Raw genomic sequence first — 9,514 nt, forward strand, 5'->3', positions numbered from 1 at the left:
GTGGAATCAAGTTGCAGATACAGAGTCGGAACACTGTTGCTGGTACCTGAAGTGGAATATAATCTATTGGGTAGGGATTTAATCATAGAAATGGGGATTCGGGTGGACGTGGAAAAGGAAGAGTTAAAAATCAGGCTTTGTCCCCTTACAGAGGTGGATGAGAAACAAATTAACCCCAAAGTGTGGTATACTCCCGAAACAGTTGGAAAACTGGATATTGAACCGTTTGAGGTGGTTATTAAGAACCCCGAGATTCCAGTGAGAATTAAACAATATCCCTTATCCAATGAAGGGAGAAGAGGACTAAAACCTGAGATCGAGAGACTGTTGGGAAAGGGGGTACTTGAACCCTGCATGTCCCCTTTTAATACCCCGATTTTACCAGTAAAAAAATCCGATGATAGCTATCGGTTGGTGCATGACCTAAGGGAAATCAATAAACGGACTGTCAGCCGGTTCCCTGTAGTGGCAAACCCACACACCCTGTTGAGTCAATTGGGGCCCGAGAACCAATGGTATAGTGTAATAGATCTTAAGGATGCATTCTGGTCATGCCCTCTAAAGGAAGAATGTAGAGACTATTTTGCCTTCGAGTGGGAAGACCCAGACACTCATAGGAGACAGCAGTTAAGGTGGACTGTACTTCCCCAGGGGTTTACGGAATCCCCAAACTTATTTGGACAAGCCCTAGAACGGATTCTACAAGAATACCAGCTGCAAGATGGGGTTCTGCTAATACAGTATGTGGATGACTTATTATTGGCAGGAGAAAATCAAGAGGCAGTCAGAAAAGAAAGCATACGGTTGTTAAATTTCTTGAGCCTTCAAGGCCTCAAGGTATCACGGTCAAAACTACAGTTTGTGGAAGAGGAGGTAAAATATTTGGGACACTGGATAAGAAAGGGGACTAAGAAGTTAGACCCCGAACGAGTGAATGGCATCTTATCACTGAAAGCTCCGAGAAGTAAACGACAGATTAGACAATTATTGGGGCTATTTGGGTACTGTAGGCAGTGGATTGAGAACTTTAGTGCGAAAGCGCGATTTTTGTATCAAAAATTAACTATGGATGGATTGCTTAAATGGACCCAAGAGGATGAAAAGAGATTAGAGAGTCTCAAGGCTGATCTAGTTAACTCCCCTGTCTTGAGTCTGCCTGATGTGAGGAGACCCTTTTATTTATTTGTGGCCACTGAGGAGGGGACAGCATACGGGGTTTTGACCCAGGAGTGGGCAGGGAAAAAGAAACCCGTAGGTTATATTTCCAAGTTATTAGACCCTGTCAGTAGAGGGTGGCCCACCTGTTTACAGGCAGTCGTTGCTGTAGCCCTGATAGTGGAAGAAGCGAATAAGGTAACATTTGGAAGTGAATTAAGGGTGTTCTCCCCCCATAATATTCGGGGAGTTCTCCAACAAAAGGCTGAAAAATAGATCACCGATGCTAGGCTTTTAAAATATGAAGGGATCCTAATCCATTCCCCTAAATTGGAGATTGGAACAACGAGCCTGCAGAACCCGGCACAATTTTTGTATGGGGGTCCTGAAGAAGAGTTAACACATAATTGCCTTCAAACCATTGAAGAACAAACGAAAATTAGGCCAGATCTAGAAGAGGTAGAATTGGGAGAGGGAGAAAAGTTATTCGCTGATGGGTCATCTCGAGTAATAGAGGGGAAAAGGAAGTCAGGATATGCAATCGTGGACGGGGGGATCCTAGAAGTGAAGGAATCCGGACCCCTCAGTCCTAGTTGGTCGGCACAGGCATGTGAGTTATACGCAGTACTTAGGGCATTGGAACTTTTAAAAGATAAAGAAGGAACCGTGTACACTGATTCAAAATATGCGTATGGAGTGGTACAAACTTTTGGAAAAATTTGGGAGGAACGGGGACTTATTAATTCTCAAGGAAAGGGTTTGGTTCATAAGGAACTGATTGTCAAAATTCTAAAAGCAATAAAAGGGCCCAAGCGAATAGCTGTGGTACATGTTAAGGGACACCAAAGAGGAACGACCCCTGAAATCCGAGGGAATAATCTTGCTGACCAAGAAGCCAAGGCGGCAGCACTACTTGCTGTGACCATCACCCCGCCGGCAGGTGAAACGCCGGCAAGAATCCTAAACCCACAGTTTAGTAAACTAAAAATGGATAAATTGAAGGAAATGGGAGTAGTGGAAAAAGAGGGTAATTGGGAACTACCTGATGGGAGACAGGTGTTACCAAAAGCACTAACATAGAAAATAATGAGAGGTATACACTCAAAGACTCATTGGGGTGTCCAAGCGTTGGTTGATCAATTCGCAATAAAGTACATGTGTATTGGGGTTTATAATGTAGCCAAGGGAATCGTACAGGGGTGCCTAACGTGTCAGAGGATCAATAAGCAGCATCTTAGGGAAAAAGTACAAGGGGGACGGTGTTGGAGCGGCGGAGGAATGCACATAAGTCGACCCAATATGAGTGATAAAAGTGATTCAACTTTATTTGCACGGATAGCTCATATTTATACAGTTTGCGATAATTATGCCTACTAGTCCTAATATGATTGGTACATTGCTAATGTTTATTCATTACTAAAACACACCCACTTGTGCTTGGCAGCTACGCGTGTTCAGTAACTTTCTCATGAGAACTTCTTCAAAAGTTACTTGTGAAGTTATGCCAAGGTCACACCGTCCCTGTCTTTCTCCTGATAACAGCGAGACCAGCTGTTGTTTTTCTCCCAATATCAGTAAAGCCAGCTATTTTCAGCCAAGGCCTAGTCTTGCTGCTCAAACCGACGTTCTTTCACACAGAACTCTGCTCGCACAACTTTTCCACAGGCCCATGTCCTTTTTCAGCAAGCCACTTCCCAACAGGACGGGAATTGGCACACCGACCATTCGCCAAAATACAGATTGATTTTACTGATCTCCCTAAAGTAGGGCGATATAAACACTTACTTGTACTGGTAGACCACCTCACACATTATGTCGAGGCGTTCCCTACTGCTAGGGCAACTGCCAATACAGTAGTAAAAGTACTTTTAGAGCATATCATACCACGATATGGGAATATTGAAACTATTAATTCAGATAGAGGCCCACATTTCGTTTCCAAAGCAGTAAAAGAAGCTCTAGCCCCCTTTGGAACTAAATGGGAGTTCCATACCCCTTGGCATCCACAAAGCTCCGGGAAAGTAGAACAAATGAATGGAGAAATAAAGAAACAATTAACTAAGTTAATGATAGAAACCAAAATGTCATGTGTAAAATGCTTGCCAATTGCTTTATTAAATATTCGGACTCAGCCCCGAGCGGATACTGGAATTTCCCCATTTGAAATGTTATATGGCATGCCCTATGATATGGAACGCCCAGTCAATTACCCTACTTTAGGTGAAGATAGTATTAACCCTTATATTGTTCAGCTGATGTAAAGGAGAGCGCGATTGCGAAAGAAGGGAATGGTGGTACAGAGGCCACCCCTAGATATATCCATACATTCAGTAAAGCCAGGTGATATGGTATTAATCAGAGCCTGGAAAGAATCCTCTCTCACTCCTAGGTCGGAGGAACCCTTTCTTGTTTTACTTACCACAGAAACTGCTGTCCGGACTGCAGAACAAGGATGGACGCACGCCTCGCGAATTAAAGGACCTTTACCCAGAGATCAGTGGGAAGTAGCAAAGACTTCAGAGGACTTAAAACTAGTGATAAGGAAGAAAAAGGAGCTGCATGAATGAAGGAATCCTTTTGGAAGAACGGTAAAGCCTAGTTTATACCAGTGGTTACAGGTATCCCCTGAAGATAATTTGCAGGTGGTGAACTTTGCTCCTTGGCGTACAGAACGGATACCTCATCAAACCGGCGGAACTGATATATATATATATATATATATATATATAAAAAACAGGAACTCCTCAGTACTTACCTTTTTGTTGTGGAGACTGAAGTCCCTAGACCACTGGAATATTTTAGCAGGATTCCGTGTTTAAAACATAGTAACCACAACCATTGGAGTTGGGTGTTTTGTAACTGTGTAAGGTACGGTCAGAAATGATATTGTAGTTCTAGAAGGAGATATTATTATTGTATGAAGTGTCAAGAATACCAATTCCCCCGTGGAGACCAATTGAATAGAGTGATAATTAATAGAATAATTTGTGGGTGGGAATTATTAGTACCTGAAACCTGGGAAGTATATGAGAACGATTGGCCTAAAACTATAAGGCGGTGTGCTATCAGATTCGCGTGGAAGCGAGCTAGACACATCACTAGAATGGTTTCTGCTCTTAAATAAAATTTGTGTAAGGAATGCTGGTGGACACACTGTAGGAACAGCCACCCATTCAGGGACGGCTGTACACAGCGTACCCAAAGGAGAAGGGGACTAAACACATCCGCCTTATAGGGTGGTGGGGGGGTAGCTACAGGAAATCCCTAACCAACCCAAAGCTCCTATGACCCTGAGTCCTGCGAGTGTCTTGTCATTTCCCAGGTAATATAAAATATTCTGCACAGTTCCTGAGGAGGAGCTAAATCCTGTAAAGGCTTTGCAGGTGGAAAACGCGCCCTTAAGAAATACGACTGCTGCCGAGAAGATGAGAAACCTCGCTGCTCCAGGCACCGGAGTAAGCGAAGTAGGCAGAGGTGTACGGAAAAGGGAATGTGAGTACACCGTGAGATCATTGGCGGGTAATGGCGAGAAACAGACACTTCGAGAGGAGGAATGGACTCTGGGAACCCGACCGGGTATGCCCTGGCAAAGAGATAATCGGGAATTGACATTGACACCTATTGGTATTCCTTGGGGAGCTCCACCAGCAATCCGTGTTTGGATGATGTTGCTATGGTATTTGCTTGTTGGGCCTAAGGTATCTGGCAATATCAGCCATCAACCCTTCAAATGGTCACTAATACAATTAGAACACTCAGTTGTCATACAAAACAGAATTACCCCAGGTGCTCCCTCTTTTACGGCCCACTTAAGTTCCCTAGTAAGGTCATACCATGGATGGGCCCCCATGGATGAGAGTACTCGAAAATATACAGTTCAGCGCAAAGCCTTTTATATGTGTCCAGCTAACAATCCAAGAAAAGAATATTGCAATCACCCAGCTGAATATTACTGTGCATATTGGGGCTGTGAAACAATAACATCAGAATGGGCACCGGGGGGGGAAAAGACCAATTTTTAACTGTGGGATGGGGACTGTCAGGATGTCAAAAACCCACCTATGGGCCTCAAGGTTCGGTCCGGGGAGGCACATGTTGGCATATTTATCTTAACATTTCGAAACCTGAAGATCTAGGATGGACTATAGGGAGAACTTGGGGAATCAGGTTTTGGGAACCAAGCACGGATACAGGGGGAATAATTTTAATAAGGAAAGAGCCGGTACCCAATGAACCCTCCGTTGTGGGACCGAATCCAGTCATAGCAGAGAAAGAAGATAGTAACAGTATTGTACATACTGTCACAATCTTTCCTAACATAAACGTCACTGAAAATAACAGCCCGGGCATATCAACAGAAATCAAACCCTTGACTCTCGCACCCGGAGTCAGCCCATTGTGGGATATGCTTCAAGCCAGTTATCGAGTATTGAATGCCACCTACCCTAATATAACTGAGCATTGTTGGTTATGCTATGACATTCGACCACCCTTTTATGAAGCTATTGGGGTGGACAGTAGACTTAAGAAGGCCAACGGAACAAATCCAGCTCAGTGCTTGTGGAATAAAGAATCTGGATGTAAGCAAGGGATAACAATGTCCCAAGTATCAGGAAAAGGAAAGTGTATAGGAAATGTCCCAAAAGACAAATGGCACCTGTGTAACACAACTCGCAAATCAGGAAAAATAACAGCTAAGTGGTTAATTCCTGCAGATAATACTAAGTGGATTTGTTCCCAAACTGGGGTGACACCTTGTATATCCCTAAAGGTCTTTAATTGGACAACTGAATATTGTATACAAGTAGCTGTGATACCTAGGCTTATTTACCATCCTGAAGATTTCGTTTATGATTTTCAAACTACTCAGGCCCATCACATACAAAAACGTGAGCCCTTTACAGCCCTCACTGTGGCAACCCTCATGGCAGTCGGAGCTGCTGGAGCTGGTACAGGAATAACCTCCCTCGTACAACAAAATCAAAAATTCCAATCCTTAAGGGTAGCAGTCGACGAGGATTTAGCTAGGATAGAAAAGGCCATGACAGCCCTGGAACAGTCTGTCTGGTCTTTATCAGAAGTAGTATTACAAAACAGGCGGGGCTTGGATCTAATGTTCATGCAGCAGGGGGGGTTATGTGCAGCCATACAAGAGGAGTGCTGTGTATATGTTGACCATACTGGAGTAGTTAAAGATACAATGGCCAAGCTATGGGAGGGGTTAGAAAAACGAAAAAAAGACTGGGAAGCACAACAGAGCTGGTATGAGTCTATGTTTAATTATTCACCCTGGTTAACCACCCTATTATCAACTATTGCAGGACCTCTTATTTTATTGATCTTATTTTTGACTTTTAGACCATGCATTTTCAATAAGTTGATCACTATTGTTAAAGGGCATTTGGAAACTGCACACTTAATGCTACTACGAAAGCAATATGAACAAATCAGGGACGGAGGAATTACTCCTATCCTCGAGCGGGCAAAAAAAGCATTGGATCGATTTAATGAACAAAATCAGGATAAAATAGAAAAGGGGGGATTGTAATGAACGGGTTAACTTTGTTCATGAAATCGCACATGGGGGTAGAGACATTCTCCACAATTACCCCTAAAAGTCTTACTGCTAATCTTGACCTTTGGTCCGTGTATTTTAGATAAAAGTTGTAGCCCTTGTTCAAAGCAGAATAGAATCAATTCGGCTAATGGTGTTAAAACAACAATATGATAATTTACTTACCTACTAATCGGGAAGGGGGAAGACACACGTTGTGATTAAACAAATGCTTTGTGTAAAAAAAAAAAAAAAAAAGAAAAGCAGGGCTTGCTTAAATGTTGCGTAAAAGTCACGAGGGAAAAAAAAACAACAAATATAACTTACTAGATAAGGAGGAGAAAGACAACAGCTATAATTTACTAGATAAGGGGATTAACTCTACCATGACTGCACATCTCCACAACAAAAGACATTCTACATCAAAAAGACACTTCCCCTTGAGAAGATGGACCGAATCCGCCCAATAATGAACCTACACGAGCAAAGAAAAAAAAAAAAGAGAGAAACAAGACAAGGTGAAGATTGACAAGGGAGGGGTCCATAAACTGTATAAAAGGAATGTAACTATAACAGAAAGTTGCGAGCTTTTGGCGGAGCACTGCCTCCCTGGCCGCCCAGCGCTGTTTTGCTCTCTTATCACTTGCTAATAAATTCAATCCTTTATTTAATACAAATTGGCTCCTCCAATTTCTCACGAGCGTCTATAACACTTACTAGCTGAGTAAATATTTTTACTAATATGTATAAATCAACCTAGGTAAAATTCTCATGTTTTGGCTCTGCACTAAGACTTATGTCCTTGTGTCATGGTTTAACGCCAGCCAGCAACTAAGCACCATGCAGCCGCTCATTCACTTCCCCCCCATCCAGTGGGATGGGGGAGAGTATCAGAAGGAAAAAGGTAAAACTCGTGGGTTAAGAAAAGAACAGTTTATTAGAACAGAAAGGAAGAAACTAATAATGATAATAATAACAATAATAAAATGACAATAATAATAATAAAAGGATTGGAATATACAAAATAAGTGATGCACAATGCAATTGCTCACCACCCGCTGACTGACACCCAGCTAGTCCCTGAGCGACGATTACCTGCGCCCCCTTTCCAGTTCCTATACTAGATGGGACGTCACATGGTATGGAATACCCCATTGGCCACTTTTGGTCAGGTGCCCTGGCTGTGTCCCCTCCCAACTTCTTATGCCCCTCCAGCCTTCTTGCTGGCTGGGCATGAGAAACTGAAAAACCTTGACTTTAGTCTAAACACTACTTAGCAACAACTGAAAACATCAGTGTTGTAGGGTTCGGCATCCGGAAGATCTCGCGATGTTACGGAAAGATGGAGGGTTAGTCGCAGCCCTATGACACACCTGTAACCCCGCCTGCCCTTGTTAGTATAATAGGAATTAACTGCGGAATAAAAGGCGGAAGTTGGCAATCACACCGTGTGTGTTATCTGTCTCTTTCCCTGGTCGACCAGTGATCTAATCGCGGCACCTTGATATGTAGCGAACGCTACATAGTGGTGACCCCGACGCGATCGGTCGCACAGGCGACGATGGAACTTGCGCAGGTGATTAAGGTATTGAAGGTGTTAGCTAATGAGGTGGGTGCCCGCGGAGCGATTAGGAGGGGCACCACGGGCGAATGCATCCAATGGATGTTGCGCCGGGGAGGTATTGGTTCTCCTAGAGAAGTTTTAAACCCCCCAAAATGGGGAGAGATTCGGGAGTCTTTGCTCCAGTCTGCGCTCGGGGACGAGCGCAGGGCTGCAGAACGATTACAAACTTGGGGAAAAGTGGAGAGGGTAGTTACGGAAGGACAGAAAGCCGGGGCGTGCTGGTTGGCGGCGCGAGCTGCTTTGTTTGCGGATGAGGCGCCGCCTCAGGAACAGCGGGAGACGGTGCCCTCGGGGACAGTGAGTCAGACTCAGACGGAGTGGGCGGTCGTGGAGCGGGGCTCGCAGACCGATGTCTCTCTGATTAAGGGCGGGGACGCGGGAGGTGCGGCGGAGACCGAGGTTTTTCCTATTGAAACGGCACCAGCGGGGCCCGATACGCCCCCACCCCCCCCGGAAGTTTCCCTGGGAAGAATTATGGCGGGTGGTTCGGAAGGGCTTAGAGGAATGCCTCTTGGACTGGGTTCCAGGCAGGGATGTTAAGGGACATTTATACTGTAAGTTGAGAGAGTGGGAGGAACGGCCACCCGCGGAGGGAGCAGTTAGGAAGCTGCGGGGGTTGGAGACGGTGGCAGAGGAGGAAACACCCCCCTGTGAGGGAGATCAGGCGCCCTTGCTGGGAGAGCGGACTGAGCCTCCTGTGCCTGCTGAGCCTAAGTCTACTGCGCCTTTGCCGGAACGGGTTAAACCCTCGTCTGGGTCCTTCCGGAAGTGGCGCGAGGTGCCAGCGCAGGGCAATTCCGATAGTTCTGACGAGGAGAAGGGGGATGGTGCAATACGGAGGCCATCAAAACCTGTGCCACAGACTCAAATAGAGGAGGGACCGAACATTTTGCAGAGAGTACAGGGTCTGTTGCAGAGACTTGAGGGGGTCATACAGAATGCGGAGCGTGCAGTGCCGCTAATGCCCCCCACACAGGGGGACGGGGATGGCCAGGAAGAGGGCACCCGAGAGGGCACAGGCTGGTGACTGATTGCCAAAGAATGTTGCCTTTCAGGGGTGCAGTTTCAGCCGGTCGTTCTCCCTATTCGGGCAGCGGCGCGGGGAGGGTATGAGTGGACGCCTTTTGATGTAAAGACCGAGTACTGTGCAGGCGCATGGAGTGAATTCTGCGCAGGCGCTC

This window comes from Accipiter gentilis, chromosome W (genome assembly GCF_929443795.1).
Source record: "Accipiter gentilis chromosome W, bAccGen1.1, whole genome shotgun sequence".
Classification (NCBI taxonomy): Eukaryota; Metazoa; Chordata; class Aves; order Accipitriformes; family Accipitridae; genus Astur; species Astur gentilis.